Source organism: Bubalus bubalis, chromosome 1, assembly GCF_019923935.1.
Source record: "Bubalus bubalis isolate 160015118507 breed Murrah chromosome 1, NDDB_SH_1, whole genome shotgun sequence".
Classification (NCBI taxonomy): Eukaryota; Metazoa; Chordata; class Mammalia; order Artiodactyla; family Bovidae; genus Bubalus; species Bubalus bubalis.
In genome coordinates this window covers 67,346,629-67,374,562 of record NC_059157.1, presented here as the reverse complement: position 1 = coordinate 67,374,562, position 27,934 = coordinate 67,346,629, and the positions used below count along the sequence as shown (strand labels likewise).

At 37.7% G+C, this 27,934-nt stretch overlaps 1 protein-coding gene across 6 annotated transcripts in view; it reads right to left on the bottom strand.

The window, feature by feature from the left end:
- LOC112577670 (RNA-binding protein cabeza) overlaps positions 1-27,934 on the bottom strand; it is a 199,875-nt gene that overhangs the window by 125,024 nt on the left and 46,917 nt on the right. The gene's annotated exons all lie outside the window — the stretch shown is intronic.

Here is a 27,934-nt window from a genome sequence, read left to right as displayed (position 1 = left end):
GCAAAGGCAGCATCCCTAAGCTACTGCAGTAATACTATGTGAGGCAAACCATGCCCTCAAATCCATGGTTTAAAGACCTCTGCAAGTATCAATACTCTTTTCCCTCACTTTTCCTACAGAACCTCCATCTCATGAACTAGGTCTACGTCCAATGCCTATCTCTGATTTTCAAATGGGGAGAGCGACACAAGGAGGTAAAGAAGACGTTCAAGGTCACACTGAGAGTTTGCAGGGGCTGAGCTCATAACAGGATTTCAGATTTCTTATTCCCTAGGGCCTGAACTAACCGATAAACCAGCTGCCTCCCTTGATGAAACTAAAGTATGCCAATTATCCAAACTGTATAGGAAACACTGACCAAAACAGGGGTTAATTGGACATTGGTTGTTTTAATTCCACAAGCAGCTCTTTCCCTGAGTTACCCTGGGAGTGAATAACATATCTTTTGTGGGGATGGGAAAGAGGCCGGCACAGGCCATCTGGCTGAGCACGTCCTTTCGTCAAGTTATCCGTGCAGCGGTGTGAAACTTACTGATGTTGAAGAACTTTACAGTTTAATTTATCATTTTCCTACTCTATTGACTTTACAAGTACATAAACCTTTATTCTCATATTAGCCAAGCAGTTTAACTGACTCTAAAGTTATTGAATCTATATGAATGTATATATTCTACATGGTGCACAGGCAAAGGAGACTGAAATGTTCTGACATTAACGACAATTTCGCATATTCAAAAAGAGAACAATTCCTTTAGACCATTAGAAAGGAAATGAACACTCATTTTTTTTTCTCATGAAAAGTAAAACAAAATATTAAGCTTCCTTCAATCAAGGAAAAAAGGAATCATGAAAGACACAGATGAGCCAATTTCCTTGTCCATCTTTCTGACTTCTTCCATTTTGTAATTTTGCTAAGACAACACATCTTAGACTATTAGAGTCAAGATTGCTTCCTAAGACCTCAGAGTCAGAACCCATCAACTGGGTTCAGCTCATGACTATAGTGTCACTAGCCAAGGGCATAATCAAGAGCTGTTCCAGTTCTTAAATATGCATTTTTCCCCTTTATTCCTTCTTTCTTCTTGCCTTTCTCTACCCTTCCCAACTTCTCAAATGGTTTACTTTCTTCTTTCCCTCTTTTAACTCCTAAGTCTTTAATTATACCTGATTTATTCATGCTGCTGCGGACAGTGAGAACTGCAAAGGCTCCTGAGACTGACATTAAGACCATACTCATATTCTCTATGTTGGGAAATGTGGAGGGGATGGGGTGGGTTATTAATACTGAATCATGCAAGTATCAATGCCCAACTCTGGGTCAGACTAGGACTGTCCAAACCCTGAATGATGAGCCTTGAGCAAGGTTCAAGACCATGAGAATGAATGGATGAAACAAAGGCAAGCTTAGAGAGACTGCCTTTGCCTAATATACAAACTAGGTACTACAGCTATTAGTTAGAAGAGGGTATGTGTCCACGCTAGGAAGCTAAGGTAGGAAATAGATAAGCAGTAATAAAATCTCAAGGGAGATGCTGGTATTCCAACTCCATGTATGAACAGACTGGAAAATAAATTCTTAAAGTGGAACCCAGCACAAAGACAAGTAGATGGGTTGTAGTGAAGTTGGCAAGGAAATAAAGACCAGATGGTTCTTGCTCAGAGGGCTAAATAGTAAAATATCACATAAGGGGGATCTTGATTTGTCTACCTCTACCATCTCTAGCAAATTATGCCCCTAAATAGGCAAAACATCTAACTGTAAGCAGCATCACACTCCTGACAGTGCCTGCAATCGAAGTTCATTAGTGAAGCTGGTGGGTGAGAAGCCGGGTTACTCTGGGTCAGGTACGGCCAGGTTATGTCTGTGGTTCCAGGTGCTTCTTTAATTCATTTACTGGGTTTCAACCGGTCTCCAATTCTTCTTAAATAAACTTTGATGGCTCCTGGCCCTAGATGACAGCCTTGGCTCCACAAGTTTCAACAACCGCCCAAAGGAAGGAGTCAGAAATAACAAATATCCCATGGTAGAATAAACGAGAAAAAGAGGCAGAAGGTCCCACTGCTAGTTCTCCAACTACATCTGATTCAAATCCTTCCTGCATATGAGGTGAAATACTTCTTTTCAACAAGAGCTGGGTGGGACCACCAGAAAGAAGACACTGGACTAACTCCTCAAACTCTAGGGCTATGAGAGATACAGAGGACAGACAAAAAGTAACCATGTGTTATGATTTTTTTGTGTGCCTCACTTTACTCCTTGAGAAGCATTAGGCTCAACAAGATCCTCTTTAAGATTCTATTGCATTTCCCTGGAGCTAGTTATTTTAGCTCCTTATTTTGAAGCCCTTCTTGAGAATGTTCTTGGTATGGCTGAGCGCAATCACTCTGCCTTTCTATTTCTTCTCTGTCATTTAGGGCTGATGCTCCTTTCAGGGCTAAGTATGTATTCCCATTCTAGATAGAATAAAATGCCTTCTTTCATCCTATCCTCCCCCTTTGACCCACCGAAGAAGGCTTTTTATAAGTTTTGTGCATTTTGATACAGGAACAGAAATGGCTTATAAGTTTCTGTATTATATTTACATAAGAGAGTATCATTTAAATTCCCAAATCAAAAAGTCAGTGTTTCTCCACAAAACATCTAACTTGTAAACACAGGTTTGTCACAAAATTACTACTGAAATTGACTTACCAAGTAAGGCATCTTCCACCTACCCCCTTAAAAGTTTACGCACTGTAGGAATACTCAAATGAGTGATGTACAGGGGAAAAAAAATTCATCTGCTAAAAAGATTCTCAAATTTGGCAATTTTTTTGTTCTAAATATATTATTCAGTAGCATAAACACTGGGAAGTAGAAATGGTTGGAACTCATGTTCAGAATAAAAGGGCTAAGTGGAGTTCTGTATAACCCGCAAAATGGAAGAACAAAATTACACATTAAAAATTGCATAGTGGAACAAAACTAAGCAAGAATGTGCTTTGAATCACTACTATATAATCAAGAAAATGTTCATCAGATAGTTGACATGACTCAAATCTTATTTGTAAAATTATGTCTGAGAAGGGATAAAAATGGTTAAGCCATCTTAAAAATCTCTGTTCAATATCAGTTTTTACCTCTTTAAAAAGAATGCCAGTAAAAAAAGCACTTCTACGATTACAGAAGGTAAACTATATATTTTGCAGTGTTAAGTATTTAGAACTTTTTGTTATCAGCAGTGGGCCTGGTAACAAAAGACTGGAAGTAACCAACTAAAATCAAGAATGGTAACAACAAAATATCAGGATTGAGAAGCTCGACTTCATAATCTATTTTACAGTCCTGTATTTCAATCCCAAAGAAAGGCAATGCCAAAGAATGCTCAAACTACCGCACAATTGCACTCATCTCACACGCTAGTAAAGTAATGCTCAAAATTCTCCAAGCCAGGCTTCAGCAATATGTGAACCGTGAACTTCCTGATGTTCAAGCTGGTTTTAGAAAAGGCAGAGGAACAAAAGATCAAATTGCCAACATCCACTGGATCATGGAAAAAGCAAGAGAGTTCCAGAAAAGCATCTATTTCTGCTTTATTGACTATGCCAAAGCCTTTGACTGTGTGGATCACAATCAACTGTGGAAAATTCTCAAAGAGATGGGAATACCAGACCACCTGACCTGCCTCTTGAGAAATGTGTATGCAGGTCAGGAAGCAACAGTTAGAACTGGACATGGAACAATAGACTGGTTCCAAATAGGAAAAGGAGTTCATCAAGGCTGTATATTGTCACCCTGCTTATTTAACTTATATGCAGAGTACATCATGAGAAACGCTGGACTGGAGGAAACACAAGCTGGAATCCAGACTGCCGGGAGAAATATCAATCACCTCAGATATGCAGATGACACCACCCTTATGGCAGAAAGTGAAGAGGAACTCAAAAGCCTCTTGATGAAAGTGAAAGTGGAGAGTGAAAAAGTTGGCTTAAAGCTCAACATTCAGAAAACAAAGATCATGGCATCAGGTCCCACCACTTCATGGGAAATAGATGGGGAAACAGTGGAAACAGTGGCAGACTTTATTTTTCTGGGCTCCAAAATCACTGCAGATGGTGACTGCAGCCATGAAATTAAAAGACGCTTAGTCCTTGGAAGGAAAGTTATGACCAACCTAGATAGCATATTCAAAAGCAGAGACATTACTTTGCCAACAAAGGTCTGTCTAGTCAAGGCTATGGTTTTTCCAGTGGTCATGTATGGATGTGAGAGTTGGACTGTGAAGAAGGCTGAGCGCCGAAGAATTGATGCTTTTGAACTGTGGTGTTGGAGAAGACTCTTGAGAGTCCCTTGGACTGCAAGGATATCCAACCAGTCCATTCTGAAGGAGATCAGCCTGGGATTTCTTTGGAGGGAATGATGCTAAAGCTGAAACTCCAGTACTTTGTCCACCTCATGTGAAGAGTTGGCTCATTGGAAAAGACTCTGATGCTGGGAGGGATTGGGGGCAAGAGGAGAAGGGGACGACAGAGGATGAGATGGCTGGATGGCATCACTGACTCGATGGACGTGAGTCTGAGTGAACTCTGGGAGTTGGTGATGGACAGGGAGGCCTGGCGTGCTGCAGTTCATGGGGTCGCAAAGAGTCGGACACGACTGAGTGACTGATCTGATCTGATCTGATTGGCTACTCATAGGACTAGACACCACTCCAATTTACCCTCTGTCAATCTCAACAATTTATGCTGAAGAAAATCTAAGAGTTTCATTTTCCACAGCTCATTTCTGAAAGGTGCTCTTTTACACCTTTCAACAACCTGTAAGATAAAAAATTCCCTCTAGTTTTTATTTCTAAAGATACCACAAGCTTTACAAATAAAAACACTAGGGCTCATCCACCAGTTCTGTAACTCTAGGTAAAACTTTTTATGCCTCCGTTTAATGTGGACAATACCAACTTATCTAGTAGGAGAGTTGTGAAGATTAAACAACACATATAAAACATCCAACACAGCAAGTCCTCTAGAAATGCTACTTTTCCCCTCTTTATGCTCCTTATTGCTATGGATACTAACTTATATAACTGCTGTAATATAATTTTATGCTAATTAGGCAAAATCTGTCCTTTCCAAAATCAAGTAGTATGAAAGTCAAAGTGAAGTCACTCAGTTGTATCCAACTTTTTGTGACCCTGTGGACTGCAGCCCACCAGGCTCTTCCATCCATGGGATTCTCCAGGCGAGAATACTGGAGTGGGTTGCCATTTCTTTCTCCAGGGGATCTTCCCGACCCAGGGATCAAACCCAGGTCTCCCGCATTGCAGGCAGACGCTTTAACCTCTGAGCCACCAGGGAAGTAGTACCACATTGCAAATGCTTTGGATACTCAGGTATTTTAAATGATCTGTTTATAATATAACACTGCAAACCCAGAATCTGGCATTTCTAATTCCTAACTAGCTGACTCTGCAATTTAAAGTGGACCCATATACAGGTTTTTTACTATGACTTGATACTTTAAAAAATGTCATGCTGCTTAGTAACCACATGCCTATTGATTCCACCATCCTACTGTTTACAAGAGCATCCATTAAAAGCAAACTGCCAGATTTTTATGCTGCACAGAGAGCTTCCTTCAGTGCTACCTGATCTTTATTTTCATTAACTAGAGGAACTAAAACAGCTTGCCAAAAGTATCAGTCCTGTCAGTGATAAGAGAGAAATCAATTTCAATTCTGCTAAAGAAATATTAGTTTAAAAAATTTTAAACATTTTCACTTGAATTTCAAAAGTCCTTTGATTTTTATAATGAAAAATACTGTTCACAGTGTCATTGATCATAACGGGGATACTGTGAAGATACTTAACTTCAAAGATACCTAAAAATGGGTAACATACTAAAGCTAAGAATTCAGGTTTTGAATCTTGGTTCACCAACTAACTTAACTTTTCTAAGACTTTGGAGATAATGTTACCTAATTAATAAAACCATAAAAAAGATTTCATGAACTAAGATCTGCAAAGCACATAGCATTATATATGGTGTCCCCTAAGTACTCGTAAGTGGAAGCAGATTCTACAGCAAATAAATTTCCCTCTAAAGCAAAACACTAAAAGCAATTCAGGAAAGAAAAAAAAAAAAGACATCTGAACTATACTGTGTCTTGCATTTTTTCAGTACTATGAAAGATAATCCAAAACTTGTACTATCGGAGCAGTAAAATAAGAGCAAAAAGCCGAAGATGAAGAATTATTCCAGTTTTACACAAATTAAAAGGGGAGAAGGCAATGGCACCCCACTCCAGTACTTTTGCCTGGAAAATCCCATGGATGGAGGAGCCTGGTGGGCTGCAGTCCATGGGGTCGCGAAGAGTCGGACACGACTGAGCGACTTCCCTTTCACTTTTCCCTTTCATGCATTGGAGAAGGAAATGGCAACCCACTCCAGTGTTCTTGCCTGGAGAATCCCGGGGACGGGGGAGCCTGGTGGGCTGCCGTCTAGGGGGTCGCACGGAGTCGGACACGACTGAAGCGACTTAGCAGCAGCAGCAGTGCAATTATAGCTTCTGAATGAAATAAAATATGGCAAATCTAAGTCACATTCTTGCACAAATATACATACATACACAATCTATATATCAATAAAAGGAGCATTTTCATAAAAGGGTATCACAACACGTACCTGAAAGAACTAAGTTTCAGCCTAGGGCCTGTCACTACCCTATAACCTTGGCAACTTTTAAATTACTCTTAAGTGTCTCAAGTTTCTTCACTTCAAAAAAGAGAGAACAAACTATCACAGGGAACAGCTGGGAGGGTTAAAGGCTACATAGGCCTGCAGAATCTGTGCTGTCAGTAGCTTCTATCAGATCATCACAGCATCAATAACCTCAGATATGCAGATGACACTGCCCTATCGGCAGAAAGCAAAGAGAAATTAAAGAGCCTCTTGATGAAGGTGAAAGAGGAGAGTGAGAAAGTTGGCTTAAAACTAAACATTCAAAAAACTCAGATCATGGCATCTGGTCCCATCACTTCATGGCAAATAGATGGGGAAAAATGAAAACAGTGACAGATTTTATTTTCTTAAGCACCAAAATCACTGTGGACAGTGACTGCAGCTATGAAATTAAAACATGCTTGCTCCTTGGAAGAAAAGCTATACAAACCTAGACAGCATATTAAAAAACAGATACATCACTTTGCCGACAAAGGTCCACATAGTCAAAGCCATGGTTTTTCCAGTAGTCATGTACGGATATGAGAGTTGGACCATAAAGAAGGCTGAGTGCTGAAGAATCAATGCTTTTGAATTATGATGCTGAAGAAGACTCTTGAGAGTCCCTTGGAGAGCAAGGAGATCAAAGTAGTCAATCCTAAAGAAATCAACCCTGAATATTCATTGGAAGTACTGAGGCTGAAGCTGCAATACTTTGGCCACCTGATGCAAAGAGCTGAGTCAATGAAAAAGATCTTAATGTTGGAAAAGAATGAGGACAGGAGAAGTGGGTGACAGAGGATGAGATGGCTGGATGGCATCATCAGCTCAATGGACATGAGTCTGAGCAAACTCGGGGAGATACTGAAGGACAGGGAAGACTGGTGTGCTGCAGTCCACAGGGTCGCAAAGAGTGGGAGACAACTGAGTGACTGAACAGCAAACTATCACAAAATATCACAGGTTTGACAAAAATTTTAAAAATCTTTAAAACTATAAATGACTTTAAAGTATCACTATTTTCATGAATTACAGTATTTCAGGAGGTAGTAGAAATTTAATTTTGTAAGATTTTTAATATTCCATGAACATAGAGGAAAGAGAACTCCTACATATGTAAACCCTAAACCAACGCCTGCACCCATAGCTTAAGAAACTCCATCAAATATGATTGAAAAAAAACTCACTGATGATTAGACACTCTATTTTATGTAACATTCTCTGACAACTGTTGTGATAAATGGTTCAGTGCTGTGTATGTTGTACACTACTATATTAGCTTCCTAACTGGCCCCCTCCAATACAATCTTTACACTGTAGCCAATGCTCTTTGTAAAAGGTAAATTCCTTTGAATAAAAACGCATTATGGTTTCCTTCTCACTTCAGATAGTTTGAATTCCTCTCTAAGGTCTACCAGGTCCTGCATAATCTGGCTCCAGAGAATCTAACCAACCTTATGTCATTTAGTCCCTTGTTTATTATACTCTAGTCAGGTGCTGTCCAACAAAATGGAATGAGAATCACATGTGGTATTTTAAATTATCTACTGCTTTACTACTTTACTTGAACTTTAAAAGAAAGTTAAAATTAATCTGAATATATTTTAACTCGATATATTTAAAATATTATGGCATCAATATGAAACCAATATAAAATCCTTAAGATGTTTCACATTTTTTTTTTTGTCATACTAAGACCACCTGACTTGCCTCTTGAGAAACCTGTATACAGGTCAGAAAGCAATAGTTAGAACTGGACATGAACAACAGACTGGTTCCAAATAGGAAAAGGAGTACATCAAGGCTGTATATTGTCACCCTACTTATTTAACTTATATGCAGAGTGCATCAGGAGAAACGCTGAGCTGGATGAAGCACAAGCTGGAATCAAGACTGCCAGGAGAAATATCAATAACCTCAGATATGCAGATGACACCACCTTTGTGGCAGAAAGTGAAGAAGAACTAAAGAGCCTCTTGATGAAAGTGAAAGAGGAGAGTGAAAAGGTTGGCTTAAAGCTCAACGTTCAGAAAACTAAGATCATGGCATCCAGTCCCATGACTTCATGACAAACAGATAGGGAAACAGTGGCTGACTTTTTTGGGCTCCAAAATCACTGCAGATGGTGATTGCAGCCATGAAATTAAAAGACGATTACTCCTTGGAAGGAAAGTTATGACCAACCTAGACAGCATATCAAAGAGCAGAGACTTTGTCAACAAAGGTCCATCTAGTTAAGCCTATGGATTTTCCAGTGGTCATGTATGGATGTGAGAGTTGGACTATAAAGAAAGCTGAGTGCCAAAGACTTGATGCTTTTGAACTGTGGTGTTGGAGAAGACTCTTGAGAGTCCCTTGGACTGCAAGGAGATCCAACCAGTCCGTTCTAAAGGAGATCAGCCCTGGGTGTTCATTGGAAGGAATGATGCTAAAGCTGAAACTCCAGTACTTTGGCCACCTGATGCGAAGAGCTGACTCATTGGAAAAGACTCTGATGCTGGGAGGGATTGGGGGCAGGAGGAGAAGGGGACGACAGAGGATGAGATGGTTGGATAGCATCATTGACTCAATGGACATGGGTTTGGGTGGACTCCGGGAGTTGGTGATAGACACGGAGGCCTGGCGTGCTGTGGTTCATGGCGTTGCAAAGAGTTGGATACGACTGAGCGACTGAACTGAATTCCTAATTGGTGTGTAGTTTACACTTACAGTGTGTCTCATTTGGACAAGCCCCACATGGCTCAAGGCTACTAGACTGGAGAGATCTGGAGAGCATAACTCTAAATACAGAGATCTCCTTCAATACCAGAATAGACAGTTCTTTCTGGCCCCCTAGCCCCTGCGTGTGTGTAGGTGCCTCTCCCAGGAAGACTCTTCCTATAGCTGCTCCTTTGCCTTCTTCCACCTGCCTATGTGTGTGTGCTAAGTCACTAGTCTTGTCTGATTCTGTGACCGTATGGGCCACAGTCCTCCAGGCTCCTTCTTCCATGGGATTCTCCTGCCAAGAATTCTGGAGTGGGTCGCCATGCCCTCCTCCAAGGGATCTTTGCAACCCAGGGACCCAACTCGTGTCTCTTAGTCTCCTGTTTGGCAGGTGGGTTCCTTTACAATTAGAGACACCTGGGAAGCTTTGCCTCCTTCCACAACTCAGCTTAAATGTTACTTCCCAAGGCAAGGTTTTTCCAATGGCCTTATGTAAATGGATCTCCCCATTTTCCTCTAGCAGAGAAATCAGGAGACCAATTGTCACAGGACTTCTCTCATTCTGTAACACTTTTTGCTTGCTTTTCCTTGCTGTTATCTTTAATACTTATGTATTGCTTGTCTTCTACCACTACAATGTACTTATTGTTTCGTGAGGACAAGAATTAGTTTTATTCTGCTTGCCACAGGCATATCTGAGACACTGAATTTTTGCTGAATAAGTGGATGTCTATACATATTCTAGTTTCTTTCTAACTACTTAATTCTATACATAATACTAAAAAGCAACTGGCAGCATAGGAAATATACATATATATATATACACACACACACACAATTACTTGGGGTTTCCTTTAATTTAACATGTTAAGCCAAGTAAAGATGATTACAAGGTATAACTTTAAGAAATCCTTTAGGTTTTCAAGTAATATGCTTTTATAAAGATCAAAAGAAATAATCACTTCATTTAAAATTACAAGTATTGTACTGTATAATGAAAAGGTAAAATTTTATTTAAACAGGTCAAATCATAAGAAATCTCTAATATTCCTCTATTTTGTGCAGTCCAGAGAAAACTGTTGTGTTAATTGCTATTTATTTGGCATTTACATTTGTTAACAAAGATCACCCCAGTGTCCTAAGGATCTCCAAAAGTCTATCAATGCTAAGTAATTTCTGTAATTAAAGGGACAAAAGTCTAGAAACTATGAGAGGCATTTGAAGAAAATGAAACTTTTAAGCTAAGATTCAAGCAAATTAAACTTCACCTTATCAGTTCTGGGTTGTCACTTTCCAAATTATTTCCTATCATTCTAAAGTGAGGTACATGATTCAATTATCAATAGTTTATACTGTTAGATGGAAAGGTGGTTATTGAAAATTACACACAGTTTTTGATACATATTTTAATAAAGTCCACACAAATAAAAATCACATAACTAATCAAGACAAAGATATGTAGTTTGTGAATGTGAATCATTAAAGTTACAGACTTTTTTTTGTTTGACATATGTGATTAAATTAACAGGTTAAAAAATAGGAATAAGAGTTTAGACCTGGCTTCACCACACTGAATACACAGGATGAAAAGAATGCACAATTCATTTAGAGATACCCAAACAGCTCTACTACATCATATTATGGTTACCTAGCCAAATCCTACTGTTAACAGTGGTATAAAGTATACATCTGCAGCATGACTATCTGACATTTGGACACACACACCTAAAAACAAATAATTACCAGATAATATATAATGGTTCAGGCACTATACACTGTCTTCGCATTTATCATCTTGATAACCTATCGAGTTTGATGTTATACTAATCCCTACTTTGAAGATGGACAGAATGAAGTTTAGAAGGTGAAATAGTTTGCTTGCAAACCTTGGTCTGCCCAGTTGCTGAAGCAAAAAGCTGGGTTTGAAGTTTTGTTTCATTTATTCATATTTTTTTAATCTACTAATGGGAGGGAAGGGTTTAGGAAGTTTACTGCCATCTCCCCATCCCCATACCTTACATACTTCATATAAACTTAATATTGAGCATGAGTTTAGTTCTTAAACCACATCTCCACTGCCCACTAGTCTCCCCACTGCCCCTATACTTGGTCAACTTGATTTTCTGACATCTCTATTTATTTGTTCATTTCTCTTTTGGAAATAAAACCAGCCCAGTAGGATGAAGGCAAGTCCAGTCTTGTCAGGAACTGATTTTTGGAGTGACCCTTTCAGTCTTTAACTTGGATACCCATCTGACATGTACTGTTGGGACTTATTTGCAAACCCAAACTCGTAGCCCCTGGATGACTCCATGATCAATCTTTCCATGAACAATCTGAATTAGAGTGTTTCTTGAATTTGTCAATTCAGCATTTAATTATGTTTGAAAGGGGCCATGCCTGGTCAGTATACCTCCTTGGAGGTCTTTACCTAGCAAAGTCCCAGTTGGCTGCCCACTTTCTCTGCTTAGTTTGATTACACAATTAAAGAAAATATTGCTATAAAATATTAAATATTAGCTGAAGCAGAGACATCACTTTGCCAACAAAGGTCTGTCTACTCAAAGCTATAGTTTTTTCAGTAGGCATGTACAGATGTGAGAGTTGGACCATAAAGAAGGCTGAGTGCCAAAGAACTGATGTTTTCAAACTGTGATGCTGAAAACTCTTTAGAGTCCCTTGGACTGCAAAGAGATCAAGCCAGTCAATCCTAAAGGAAGTCAACCCTGGATATTCACTGGAAGGACTGATGCTGAAGCTGAAACTCCAACACTGGCCACCAGATGTGAAGAACTGACTCATTGGAAAAGATCCTGATGCTGGGAAAGGTTGAAGGCAAGAGGAGAAGGGGATGACAGAGAATGAGATGGTTGGATGGCATCACCAACTCAATGGACATGAGTTTTAGCAAGCTCTGGGAGTTGGTGATGGACAGGGAAGCCTGGTATGCTGCAGTCCATGGGATCACAAAGAGTCGGACATGACTGAGCTCCTGAACTGAACTGAAATGAATCAGTAATTCTGTGTATGTGTATCTCATTACCAAACAGATTGTAAATTAAAGCAAACTGAAACTGTATCATTATAAATATGTATAATGATATATATAAATATATATAATGATTTAACATCCATTTGCTTAAATTTATAGAACATTTAGTTATGAATTAAAATTACTGTGGCTACAGGTATAACTACTGTTGGCTAGTATCAACATAATTATTATTTTAGGAGAATAATATTAGGTAAAGAGTTAACATCATGTGAAAAAGTGATCACTTTTTATAAAGCTAGCAATTTGTATTTTTGCTTTGACTCAGCTACTAAATAGTTTTATAACAGTGACCATGTATCAACCTGTCTAAAGTTTAGTTTTCTCATCTGTTAAATGTACCTTTATATGAACTGATCTATAAGGTTCTACCACTCAAAAACTCTGGTCTAAGCCTAACATTGAAAACTTAACAATAAAAAATATACTCATTAACTGAGTTGAGGGAAGTATCACCCACATATTTAAAGCTGTCCTCATGAATGACTTTCATCTCATGCCTTCAAGTCATAGTCATAATGATAAGTCAAATGTTTGATTTTTCCATAGATTTAAATCTCTCTGACTAAAGTTATAATGCAGTTTTCTTGGATGTTCAAAATCATCTGTTGATGTCAGCATAACAGATCTAGACTCACAGAATGCATCTAAGACATGGATTTCAGTGCTTGAAAAATGTACCATCACAGCAGACCAGCATATGTGGGAAAAGGGTATCATGGAGGCAATGTGAGCTGAAGAAAAATCCTAAGTATGATTGTCTATCTGTGCTTGTCTGTGTTGAGAGGAAGGACAATTTAAGACACAGTTGGGCACCTGAAGCACTCTGAGTAAAAAACAATTCTGCAAAAACAGTTTCTACTCTGGTTCTGAAACACCGAATTCTAGTTCCTTCAATATCTAGAATTCTTTCAGAACAGAAGCAGATGCTGAAAACTACTACCATGAGAACAGCTGAAAGTATAAATAGAAAAAGTATAAAAATCAAGTGTGTAGGGTAGCTGGATAGACCAGTGGAGTGTTCTTTATCCACTTGACTAACAAGTATTTATTGAGTAGATTCTAGATGCCAAGTAGAGTGCTAAGCATCGTGTATAATTTAGTAAACATAGAACATAGCTTTTGTCTGTAAAAAAACAATCTCCTACTCCATCAAAAGAACTACAACCACAAGAAAACAGAGTTTAAATATAAATCTCTTCTACTTGCTATTTCCTTTATTATCTTTCCATTCTGAGTTGGTTATTCATTAAATATACACATTCCATCTCTTCTTTTGTAAGGGTGAAAGATAACAAATGTTTCAAAATTTTTAAGGTAATTACAAATTGAAAACTAAAAATTTTTTAAATTAAAAACTAAAATTTGAAGGAGAAAGAGTTTAGGACATGTTTTATTTTGGAAAATAAAATGTTTGAGTCTTAGTTCTATGGTTTATTTTTTCTCTACATTTTCTCAATTCACATTTTTTCAAAAACAAAAAAAAACTTCCAATAAAACTCAGAGTGTAAGAATGAACGCAGTACCAATAATTTTGATGGTTGACATTCCATTGAAAAAAATATTTAATAGTCAATTTTGCCACTTAATTAAAGAAGTTCTTTGAAAATATCTTCTTTCCTTAATAAATAACATGACCTTAAACAATTAATGTTAATCAATGACTTATATCAGAATTCGGTACTGTATTTGTTGTTTAATAAATGCTTATAATCTTGCAAGTTGTCTAAACAATCACTTGGAAATTTAATTAATTTCTTGTTTCTCATCTTTACTATAAAAATAGTTATATTCATTCCTTATTTCTCAAAATTATTGGTAAAATTAAAGAACTTGTTGAATAAAAACAAAAAACAAAAAAAGCAAATGCTTAAAAATGCTTCTCCATTCACACATTTGTCTCTAAAAGTATCTGGGAATAAGTTGAGACCAATGTCTGTGGTCTCTGATTTCATCAATCTTCAGTATTGGAATGTTTGTACAATGTATAAGTAGTACATACAGAACAATTATTCACACATTTAAATGGGGGGGAAAGTGTAATCAAAAAAATATTAGGCTATATACTGATTTTAAGAACATAAAAGTAAACAATAGAAAACAACTTTAATCCACCAGTGAACTGTTTTTGCTTCCTCTCTCTCCTAAATCAAGGGCTCTGATTATAATCAAAGACCACGACAGGGACAGAGGAGGCAAAGGGCACCTGCAGTTCACACGTGGCAAGAGACTTGGACAAGAGGAATTTCACCTCTCCCCTCATGGTACAGATTTTCACATAACCTAAAGCGTGTGGCTCCGGCAACACCTCATGAATGCCTGGATCCCAATCACAGGGATTTCGATCCTTTTGTGAAATATTAAAACATTTGTTCAGTTCATATTTAGAAATCCCGAATTTTACACCATAAGTCTCTATCTGAAAAACATTCCACAAAATTAATTAAAAAAAAAAAAAAAACACCTAGGAGAAACATTTCAGTTTCCTTTCCCACAGCAGAATCAAACAGTATAATGTTTATACAATGAAACTAGTAAAAGAGTAAAGTTAAAATTACATTTCTTAATTTTCTTAATATAGTTTAAGGTGGTAGAGTGGCTACTTTTTCTTTTAATGAAAATCTCTTTCCTATACTCTTCATCATGTAATGTAGGACCTTTAACAATACAATGTACTGGAAAATAATTAAAAATCATTTCCTAAACTAATTAGGTTCGGAACCACCTCCCTGGTTTCTCCCATTCATCTTGTGCTTATAACCTTATAATATTAGCTCGAATTTCATCTCTGCCTGACACATTTCAAGCAGTGAAACAGATTAGTGCCTCAGAACACTTTATAGGGTTTCGTTTATCAATCAGGTTATGTTCCCAGTGATGCTTTCAGCAGAATTATCTTATTCGAATGAACTCTCATGGACTGAAGTAAACAAAGCTATAGCCCACTCCTCTTCCATACTTCCCATTCATTTATTTCCTTTTTTTTTTTTTAAACTTAGACTTACAGCACGTGCCACAGAAAGAGAGCGTGTTAAATATTCCTGGAGTGTCACAATATGTAATACAATAAAACAGATTACAACCCTACCTTTCTTTCACAGCAGTGGTGCCAAGCACAGGTACACCGGAGCAATCAATTTGTTCTGCAGACAGTAAGGCTTTCATAGAATACTAATGTAAAATCTCTTTTCTTTCTCCTTTGCCTTGACTCCCCAATGCCCAGGTCCCGACCAATACAAGGAGGAGGGCGGTATGTCTTCTGCCGAGATAACCACAACTACTAATCAAGTCTACGTGTACAAGGGCACAGGATTAAACCTCCACCAAGCTTGAGTCAGGGTTTGAGAGCAGCTAAACACACGCACAGCACGGTCAAAATTAAACACACACACACTCATACACCATGCACAAGCCAGGAAAATACAGATGTGTCTACTTCAGTGAACTAATTCATCACACTTTTACCACTGATAGTTTTTTACCTCAGGGGTATGAAATTAGCTCCTGTTGAAGTGAGGGCTTAGATTCAACAGTACCTAACAATAATTAGCCTTTTTTTTTCTCCCCAGAAAACGAGAATCACGATCAGTATTTTTTGCATTAAACTGTCCTTTGTTTTTAAAACAAGATGTACACTATCCAATACAGTTTATATGGACTTCATCTCTCAAGTATTAACATAGGGTTAATAGTCTCAGCAGGGATCCTTAAGATTTTACACTTTAAAAAGGGTATTATATAGTTCAAATCTACTTATCCAAGAAGAGCTTGTGTATTACCAAAAATGAAAAGATATCTAAAAGATCTTCATTTAGCTTTTACATTAAATATAATCCCAAGATATTAAAAAATATTTTCGGGTCTCAACAATTACTTAAAAAAAAAAATCTTTAAAATTTTACACTTATGCTGTGGTGCTATTTTTGATCTCCTAAGTCTAGAGTTTTGAGGTTCCTTTCAATTAAGCATTTTTCACTTGGCTTATTCTCCTTTTATTCAAAATATGAAAAGGTGTGCCAATCACTGAGTTAGCATGAGAATGGAAGTTGTTAAATGTTTACCAATATACAATACCTCATTTTAATTTGTCTGCCTTAATTTTCAAATAAGTCTTGAAAAACGCTGATAATCAAGGGATTACAAACTAAATAAGAATGAAGAACAAACCATTCTAGATGACTGGAGAAACTTATGAGGAAGCTTTCTAAACCAGCTCTGTGCTCATGTACACACTTGCCTTAACGCTGCTTAAAACATGTCTTATTTTGCACTCTTCCTCTTTCTTAAAACAAAACAAAACAGCAGAACAATTAAGAAATACCAGGCTTTCAATGAAGTACTGCAATAATGTTTAACGGATACTGATGCCTCCGTCCTTGACACGCTGACCATGTCATCAGGCTACTGTCATGTGATATCATGTCATTTCCCCACCTGGCTGGTGACCTTGTCCTCTAAATGACCTAAAGCTTCCCTCAAGTAGCAGGAGGCCCCTCCCCGCTGTCTCAGCAAGGTCGAATGGGTCAGCGTGTCCTCATCTATAATCCACCACCATTTGTCAGCAGGGAGGCTGGAGGAGGCAGGCTTGCTACAAGGGGAGAATGCCCAATTAGGCAGCTGTCACACAAAGCATAGGCTGCGAAATTATCCCCTGTCAAAAGAAAGAGCAGCTGCGGGTGCCAATTACAGCAACCTTTCAACCCTTTAGGTACTGGAAACTACACAGAAGTAAATGAAGAACAATTAGTGATAACAAATCGATGAATTAGGACAGTAAATTAGAAATGACTAGCAGGTGAGCGTGGGTCATACATGACAGAAGGGCACACCAGACTCCAGGCAAGGGCAGGGATGCACAGAATCACACTGCCCTTTCCTTGCAGATAGATTTCCCCTCCAGGCTTTTCTTTTGGCAAACCTAAAATCCTCTCAAACAGCCATAACCTAAAAGTGTATATACCTTTTTACTTTCCTGGGAGGACCCAAAGATACTGCTTCTTGACAGGAGCAAAATGGTCCAGAATAAGAAGTCTAGACAGTTCTAAACTGTTCTTCTAATACCATTCATCATGGCATGCCGGAAGCTTCATTATCTGTGGGCCCCAAAGTCCAATGTATCAGTTCAAATAAGCACAGTATGTTATGTCCACCTTCCAGAAGTATGTGCCCTGGTTCTACTTTAGCTACACTTACAGGGAAGCATCTTCTTTAAGAAAGAAACAACCAAATTCCAAGAAAGCTTTATGTTAGTATTATAATGTTGAAGTTTCTCTACAGACATGATTTTGTGCATAAAGAAATAACTTCAAGTGCTTATGTACATGATCTACCCAAAGAAGTATCAACTATAAAAATTTCTTGGATTATTTGGCTCTAATACTATAGAGGTGATACGCATTAAGTCTCAAGCTTAGAAAGCCAGTTTATTTGGACTCTTTCCAACTGATGTCCTGTAGTTAGCACTCACAGGCAACAGAGGAGGAACAAGTCCCACAGAAGAGAGGGAAGCCCGTATGGCTGTTAAGTGTTTACGCACACGGTTTCATTGTGCCTTAAAAAGTCCGTATGTTGACAAACAACTTTCTTAGAGGCTATTTGAAACGAAAATTGCTTTTCTCCTTCCTGAGGAAAAACACATGTGTCTTTTTATACCAATTCTCTGAAAGTTGAGAAACTGAATGATAGGTGATATATTTTCTAAAGACTCAAGAATGGCTACCCACTCCAGTATTCTTGCCAGGAGAATTCCATGGACAGAGGAGCCTGGCGGGCTATAATCCATGGGGGGTTGAGATGAGTTGGACATGACTGAGCAACTTTTACTTTCAAGGTAAATTGATTTACTAAAATTCCGAGTCACACATGTAAAAGTGAAGAAGAGAAGGTGAGGTAATAAAGAAGTATTTTTTTCAACCCTCCCCAACCAATTAAAAATAAACCAGTTAACAGCAGAAAAAGTTTCTAATTCCTGCTTCCTCAGTCAAGCCACTTGATAAAATTTCCAAGAGGTGAATGGCATGGGGAGAAAACTTCTCCTATAAAGTTTATCCAAGAATTTTATTTATAAATTATGTTTCCTCCTTAAAAAAAGGGGGGGCATTTATACATTTTCTTAAGTTTAGATTGCAATCTTCTAAAGGAATTCAAAGTAATGGCAAGGAGACAGGAATGAAGGAGTTAATGCCTTTAGAATTCAGCTTCCATCATACATGGGTGACTATCTCTTTAAATAATTTAAATCCTCTCCATCAACTACAAAGCTGTTTTGAAGCCATTTAGCTTTGTTCTTTACATGTGTTCTAATTAAGAAATGACCTTGTCATCACACACACCAGAAATCCAGGATTATTTCCTACAGCAAAAATTCACAGAGCCCCCCACCAAAAAAAGAAAAACAGGGGGAAAAAATAGACTTCTTCCTCACTTCCTCACTAAAGGAAGTTGTTGGCTGGCTGAATGCTGAAGCAGTTTCACCGCATAATTTTTTGTTGTTGTTGAATGTCACAGGGCGGGTTAGTGTGACCTTGAGCCGCATCAGCAGCACAGCAAGGGTCGAGATGCCTGCAGGCGCCCTTGTACTGGATTTGCAAGACAAAAACCTTCAAACTGGCTGAAGGACATCTTAAATCTCTTCAAAGGTTTTCCGAACTAATCTGGGCTGCTCTTAGCAGGATCTGTGCCAGTGTGCGAAGCAAAATTAAAAACAAGGTCTTTGACAGGATGTTGTCTCCTCTTAACCCTTCCCAAGCAGAACAGAACAAATCACAAGCATTTGGGAGACAGTTTACCTAGAAGCCTTTCTTCATAACAAATTATGGAAGCAAGCAATCACAAAGCATGAGGCAGCTATTAGTCCTTAAAATGAAACCCTGCCATTGCAATCAAAGATTTTGGGTGGGATTTTTTTTTTCTAGATCATATTGTAGTGTAGAGCATATAAAACTTAAATTCTATTTGTTTATCTTTTAGAGTTGCTGCAAGTGATATGTTAAGACTAAGGAAATATTTTCATTGACATTAATCTCTCAATTTCAATTTATTTTTAAAGAATAAGCTTTCAGCTGGTTAAGTCATAAACTTCATGTTGCATACAGCTTACTAAAATTAAAATAAGTAAAAAAAAATGCATGATATGTTTACTAAAGTTCTTATTCCTAACACGATGAATACACTGGTAAGATGAGGAAAATATCAGAATAGTGAAAGTGAACATAAGTAAAACAAGATAAGGCAGTCTCAGCCTTGTTATAAGAAGTCAGCAAGACATCCTTTTTTTTTTATTGTAATGTTATAGTATTTCCGATGTAGGCCAAAAAAGAAGGTATTAATGCCATCAGAGGGTGCGTGTCTTCTCTGCAGTACCCTTCAAATTTAATTTAGTAGCTACAGCTCTCAGGAAATAATCTAGGCGAAAAAAAAGCTATAATAATTAAAATGCAATAACCTAAAATCAGTGTAACCTGTGACATGTTAGTTTCTCATCATATATAATATATGCCATAATTAGTTATAAAGATTATTTAGTATAAGGTATAAAATGTATTAAGGTCCAATAGATTGCAAATTATACCTGTCTGAAAAAACAGACTTGAGTTCAAGTTTATGCTGAGTGGCTACCAAACTAACTCACTTGAATTTGGACATGCCAGGGGTCCCCATCACCCAGGCCACGGACCAGTACCAGTCAGTGGCCTGTTAGGAACCAGGCCTAATTGCAGGAGGTCAGCAGCAGACAAGTGAGTGAACCTTCATCCGTACTTACAGCTGCTCCCCATCGCTCTCCCATTACCCTAAGATAGGACCACCTAGTTGCAGGAAAACAAGCTCAGGGCTTCCATTAATTCTGCATTATGGTGAGTCGTATAATTATTTCAATATATATCACAATGTAATAATAATAGAAATAAAGTGCATAATAAATGTTATGTGTTTGAATCTTCTGAAGCCATCCCCCACCCCTTACCCCAGTCCGTGGAAAAACTGTCTTCCATGAAACCTGTCCTTGATGCCAGAAAGGTTGGGGGCCACCGAGATACGGTTTCCCAAATGGGGCAGGAAAAGGGTAAAGTATACCTAGTAAGTATATAACATGAGAGTGAACAAGTGAAGTTTTCTTTAGTCATTGTGCAAAAGGAGACAGGGTGTAAGTGCTAAATGTTAATGCTGAGGTTTGTAAGTCCAACAGGAACACAGTGGGCTGTAACTAGGTTTTCAGCTGTGCTATGACCAAGGTTAGGCTAAGATCATGGCATCTGGTCTCATCACTTCATGGCAAATAGATGGGGAAACAGTGGAAACAGTGTCAGACTTTATTCTGGGGGGCTCCAAAATCACTGCAGATGGTGACTGCAGCCATGAAATTAAAAGACACTTACTCCTTGGAAGGAAAGTTGTGACCAACCTAGATAGCATATTAAAAAGCAGAGATAGTACTTTGCCAACAAAGGTCCGTCTAGTCAAGGCTATGGTTTTTCCAGTGGTCATGTATGGATGTGAGAGTTGGACTGTGAAGAAAGCTGAAGAATTGATGCTTTTGAACTGTGGTGTTGGAGAAGACTCTTGAGAGTCTCTTGGACTGCAAAGAGATCCAACCAGCCCATCCTAAAGGAGATCAGTCCTGGGTGTTCACTGGAAGGACTGATGCTAAAGCTGAAACTCCAATACCTTGGCCACCTGATGTGAAGAGCTGACTCATTGGAAAAGACTCTGATGCTGGGAGGGATTGGGGGCAGGAGGAGAAGGGGACAACAGAGGATGAGATGGCTAGATGGCATCACCGACTCGATGCACATGAGTTTGGGTGGACTCTGGGAGTTGGTGATGGACAGGAAGGCCTGGCGTGCTGCGATTCATGGGGTTGCAAATAGTCGAACATGACTTAGCGACTGAACTGACTGATCAGTGATGGTTAAAAAAATGAGGCAGAAGAGAATGGCAGTCACTGTAGGTTCAAAACAGCACTCAAAGGCAGGGAACTACTTAGTGGGATACAGGAAGCAGTGGCCCAATGTGACTAGAGATTAGGCTGAAAACACAATTGGAACCAAGGACTCTGAATCAAGGTCATGTCAAGGAGTTGGCATTTATCTGGTGAGAAGCAGGAGGTCTACAGGCAATGGTGTGACTAAATGAAAGTTAGAACACAAAAACAAAACAGAGTTGTAGAGCTGCTGATGGCTTGGAGGGGAAAGAAATTGAAACAAATTAGTGCAGAGAAGAAAACAGTCAAAATAAGGTAGGAGCAGGAGAGGTGAAGAAAAAGACAACTCTGAAAAACAATGAAACCTGGTTTAAATATTTAGATAGTGATATATCCAACATAAAGAGTGTTACAAAATAGGGTATTTTCAATAGCAAGTTCATTAAGTAAAAAAAAGAAAATAATTATGATGTCTCAAGCCTAGGTTTGTAGAATACATGGCAATATGACGTACGAATTTACAAGAAAACTAAAGGTATTTAACAAAGAATCAGAATCAGATTCTGTTGGAGAGTCGAAGTTTGTATATTTCAAATAGCAATCTTCACTAAGTATCAGGCAAGGATTTTGCTTATAAGGCAGCAACATGTACTTTTTCAGTAGAGTGTGATAGCAGAGTTCCCTTGGCTATAAGAGAGAGATGTGCATGCTCAGACACTCAGTCATGTCCAACTCTTTGTGAGGCCTGTAGCCTGCCAGGCTCCCCTGTCCATGGGACTTCCCAGGCCAAGAATCCTGGAGTGGGTTGCCATTTCCTTCTCCAATAAGGGAGAGAGGCCTGGCTTAAACCATAAAGTCATTGTTGGAGCTCAGAGTTTCATCAACACTAATGAAAATAAAATTAACTTAGCAAACATTTACTGACTGCTTACTATGTTTAGGACACAGAATTAAAAAATAAAAAGTCCCTAACATTCTGTCAGCTTTGTGCTTCTAGTTTGTCACTCATAAAAATAAAGCCCCAAATTACAGCTCCCACGATGACACCAACACACAATAAAAAGACTGGTGAGTAAATAGAATAGAGCTGTCAGTGAACTAACAGGAGTCTGAACGAGCAGCCATCTTGGTGCTCCCATGCAGCTGACAGGTATATACAATGCATGCCCAGGACACTCCCGGAAGACCCAGTCCCCTTTTACTTTGAAGGGAGTCGTCAAATACTCTAGGAGACTGACTGTCCTGCTAAGACCTCAGAAAGAATTTAACAGAGTATCAGCCAAGGTAAGAGGGTAGAGAGTGACAAAGAACAGAAGTCACTAAGGCCAAGTCACTATCTGCCAGAGAGCAGACTGTACTCCCAGAAAAGGACAGCCAGCATCAGGGATCATGTTGAGGCAAGTGGAGGGGAAGGTCAAACAAAGGAGAGAAGAAGGAAAGGTCTCGAAGGGAAGACTTCCCACTCCACTGAAAATGGTATAAACTTTACTTTGTGAAATAGGAAAATGACCAAACCTCCAAGCCCTCTGGAGTAAGGAGAATCATCACAGAAGAAGTATTTGGAAGTTCATTACTCATAAAAAGGGCTAGCACGTAAAAGCCAGGGTACTGACAGGGCATAACTAGGAATGACCTTACTGAGTATCCACAAATAAAATGACTGCTCCTTGAGTTAGCATCTCCTTCTTACAGCTGCCAACACTGGTAATAAGCTCCAGCACATTCTATGTCTAGACATTAATAGAAGAGTGGGTAACATGATAGACCTCACAGATACTTCAAAAAAAAAATTATTAATCTATAAACACAAAAGCTAGGTTACAACACGATCAAAATAAAAAATACAGAATATTCTGCTGGCAATTAAAGTGAATTCTTGTAAAGCAGCAGTTCCCAAAGTGTGGTCCAGGGACTCCAAAGCAACCATGATCCATTCAGGAGGCACATGAAGTCAATACTACTTTCATAACACTCAACTGTTATCTGCTTTCTTGTCTCTTTCTCTTCTAAGTCTACAATGGAGCTGTCTAGGGCCACAGGATATGTAAGCGCTCTGCTGATGACTCTTGGAATGCATACTTGTGTAATCCTGTGTTTTAAAATTTTTCTCAGTTTAAAATTTCTAATATGGTAAATACTGGTTGATATGACCCTCTAAACAAAAACTCTCTGGGGTCCCGCAATATTTTAAGAGTACAAAAGGGTCCTGAGGCAAGAAGTTTGAAAACTGCTGCTGGTTTACTAAAACAAAGAAGTACTTCTTGAGAAGCACAATCTTGGTTTTAATCTTCAAATGAAATCTCTACTTTCTAATTTTCAAGAATTTACATTATAACTGTGACTGATAAACACTGTTCTCTGTGCAGAAATGATTCCAAAAGACTAGGGGAAAAATTAAAGGATGACCTTTTAAAAAGACTACAGGGGATATATTCTTAATTTACAAGAAACAATGACTCCACATATATTTATAAAGAAGCTGCTATGTTGAGAGCTGAAGATAGAAGAGTTACTAAGTAATAGACCAGCCTTTAGTGGAACCACAATATTGCCAGAAAAAAATATAATCAGTGACATAATGAGATACTACTATAAGAGAAGGCATGAACAAAGTGTAAAAAGCATGGACGGGCAAATTCTTGGGAAGAAGATGGGATGAAAAGGCAAGCAACACTTTTTTTAGTGAAGACACTCCACAGACGTGGTATGCAAATTGACTCTAACACAAGCAAGGCTTTGCCAATTAGAAAAGAAGCTAAAAGCATCCTAAAAGTAGGAGAGGCATAAGTTTGAGCAGGGTAGCAGAGCAATACAGTGTGTTCCAGAAAATAGGTAATTCACTTAAAGAACAAAAATTACAAGTAATTCTGTGCTCAGTTGCTCAGTCATGTCCAACTCTTTGTGACCCCGTGGACTACTGCACGCCAGGCTCCTCTCTCCTTGGAATTTTTCAGGCAAGAATACTGGAGTGGGTTGCCATTTCCTCCTCCAGGGGATCTAAACTTTCATACAATTTGACAAAGTAATTTGCTGTCTTTTGAATTTAATGATCAAAGATTTGGATGTATAATTTGTATGTATGTTTCTTAATTTTCAATCTGCCTTAGATAGAAGCTTTTTAAAAGCACAGTAAAAGTAAGTTACTAACATAATGAAATGAAAACAACCAAACAAAAACTAGTACTCCACCACAAATATTTTGAAAAGCTTACCACACAAGATGGTGGGGATGAAGGGCAGCAATAGCAGGAAATAAAAATTTCAGGCTAGAAGCTTGCATGGCTTCCCAGATGGTGATAGTGGTAAAGAACCCACCTGCCAATGCAGGAAACATAAGAGACGTGGGTTCAATCCCTGGGTCGGGAAGATCCCCTGGAGAAGGGCATGGCAACCCATTCTAGTATTCTGGCCTGGAGAATCCCATGGACAGAGGAGCCTGGCAGGCTACAGTCTATGGGGTCACACAGAGTCGGACAATGACTGAGTAACTTAGTATGCAGAACCTTGCACAGATTATACTATCAACAATTTCTCTAAAAGTAAATGCAAAAAAGAAAATAAATAGGGTTTGAAAAATACTAGCATAGCTCTAATCTAGAATGGAGAAATTCTAATTATCTAAACAAAGTACATAATAAGCTCTACTGATAGAATCACACCAATTTCAGATATACAAACCACAGGCCAAATGGTTGAAGGGCAAAATGTACCAGAGAATCAAGGAAAATATCAGATTGAAAACAGTTAATTAAAAAAAACAAAAAAAAACAGGATTGGTGTAAGAAGAGAAAGTGAATTGACACTTAAATCAATACATGTTAAAATTATTTTAATTAATTCATTTGAAACCTTTCATGGTAGAGGGAAAAAAAACCTTAGTTGACACAGAGGCTCGGTATAGTGGGAATTTTCCTCCTAAAATACCGTTAGTGATATCAACTCAAGTATTAAGTAAAAAAAACTTATGGAAAATCAATTTTTATAGACATCAAATTCAGAAAAATGTTAATTATATGAATGTTTCCCATTGTAATGGTAAATCAGGATTGATTGAAGAAAGTCTTGCTATTTTTTTTTATGGTCATTTTGCTACTGGCATAACTGAATTATTTTGATCAAAGAAGTAACACAGAGGAGTGGAGTTTTGGAAAGATCTAGCACCTGTGAGAGACTGCAACAAAGACATCGGTATGGAGGCTTAGCAGCACAAGAGCTCCAGATGAGAAAAGAACTCTGAACCAAAATGCTGGTCATGGGAAAGGAAGCTAACGATTAGGTGGAAGCTACGTTGGGAACTAACAATGGTTTATTTGAGCGGAACATCCAAATTTTCTTGCCCAGGGCATCCACGAAACCAGGGAAGCATAAGTGAGATAGCCAAGTTAGTTTATGGCAATGAAATTCAATCAACCCCAATGACTCACCCAGATTCTGGACTGATCTTGATTTCACCAATAGCAAATACAAAGGTTTCTCACTGAAACCTTTGTGTAGAAGTTTAAATACTTTTTAAAAGCAGTATTTCTTAAAAACCTTACTTTAAGGAGCTATATAAAGTTATATAAAGCTTTATAAAGTTCAGGGAAGATTTCCCATGTTGACAATTAGCCTCATATCCACCTGGTAACCCAAACTGTTATAATCAGCTAAATTACTGGCCCACATTTTTGTGTCTTCATAAAGATACTATACATGAGAAAAAAGTTTTTAACACTTTAGACATCTGTTGAAATAGTCATCAACAATTTAACCAAACTAGGAAAAAAATAATGTACAAAAAAGCACCCTTCCCAATGAGAAATCATGAGATATAACAATAAAACTGTACTTAGAAAATGAGTATATTCAGTGTTTCAAGCTAAACTGAATTATGGCCAATAATCCACTTCTACCCAAGATGTTAACTTTTATATTATCAATATTTATCAAAATTAGCTTATATATGTTACACACTAAGATGAACAGAGCAGAGAAAATACACGGGACCCTTTAAAATACAATAAAGGGTGAAATCTTGATCTAAGACATTAAGAAGCTTTATAAACACTCATGTTTCATATGGTTTACAATATTATTAATTAAATACTTTTCCTTTTTTCCTAATCATCCTCTTTGACTTGTTATTTAGGACATTACTATACTTAAAAATATAACATGCCTAGTTTCAAAGTGGAGCTGTATTACAGACAAACCATAGTAAAACCTTATGAAACATTAATATATTAGTTCAGAGTCTTCAATCTATTCTGTCATATACTAGATATATTCAAGATCTTCCTCACTGGAGACTGATAGTCCATGGGCTAACGGAAGGCCTAGTGAATAGGTATTTTATAATATGATTCAACTTCTCCCAAACTTATTTGGCCATGAGTTCCTCATTCAAAAGGAAAAACTGTTCAGCAAGACATATTATAGAAACAATACACTTAACATATTCATTTTTAAAATCTTAAATATTTAAAAACATATATAAATGACAGAGATAATCACTAATAATTCAAATTTAATTGCTTTGAAAGTCGTTCACTGTGTATTCTAAATAATCTATCTGCTATCTAGAACAAAGACCTAAATTTGGTCATTTTTTCAAGGACAATTTATTGGCTATGTATGTTTACCATCTGGCTATAACAATTTATTTACCAACTGTCAAAAGTGGTTGGAGCTTACCACAAAACAAGGGTGATGACAAATTAAGAGCAACAAACAAGACATAATTATATCTTGATGGTCACAAGAATATGAATCATTAGAATTTTCATTTAAAAAAAATAAAAATCAAGAATTAGGATTTAATATCAACTATGTTTCTACAAATAATAAGAGCATATTTCAGACTATCAAACAGATATCAACACATAATTATACGTGAGTAAAAGAACTTTGAATATTTATAAATAAAAGTTAGGTTGAGGAAAAAGATAAGTGAATATGTGAAAAAATGACTAGCAACCAATAACCACTAATAATTTTATCATGTTTTTGTTTAATAAGTATAATGTTTAAAGATTTCCTTGCCTAAATTACAAGAAAGAATACACACACTAATTAAAAGTAGAATAATTAAAAGAAAAACCTCATCACTAGATTTTCTGAACATAATTAAAACAGTGAAGAAAAAGGAATTAGTATTATCACTGTGCCAACCATATGATGCTTACAGGTAGAGAACAAATCTGGCTCAAAGTTGCCACCCCCCTACTGAAACATCACGGTCCATAAAACGCCATGAATTTAGGATAATCTATCTGCTATCTCTCTTCCAAAACAGAGTCTTCAGTTAGCTGAACTCTTCACAACTAATTATGAGCACAATAACCAGTCACTGTGCCTTTTCCCTGTTTACTTATTGTTCTTCTGTCCATGTATAAGTAGCGTAAGGTCCAAGAACTTAAGACATGACAAATTCATTTAGGTTGTAGCTATACTAGAAAACAAGTAGGTAAGTCCTAGTAGAGTAAGCCACTCACTTATCTATTTCTGCAGCACTGCCAATCTACTCATGATAATTTAATCAGATTTTTAAATCACTTCCCAGAAATGCTGAAATACTACTATC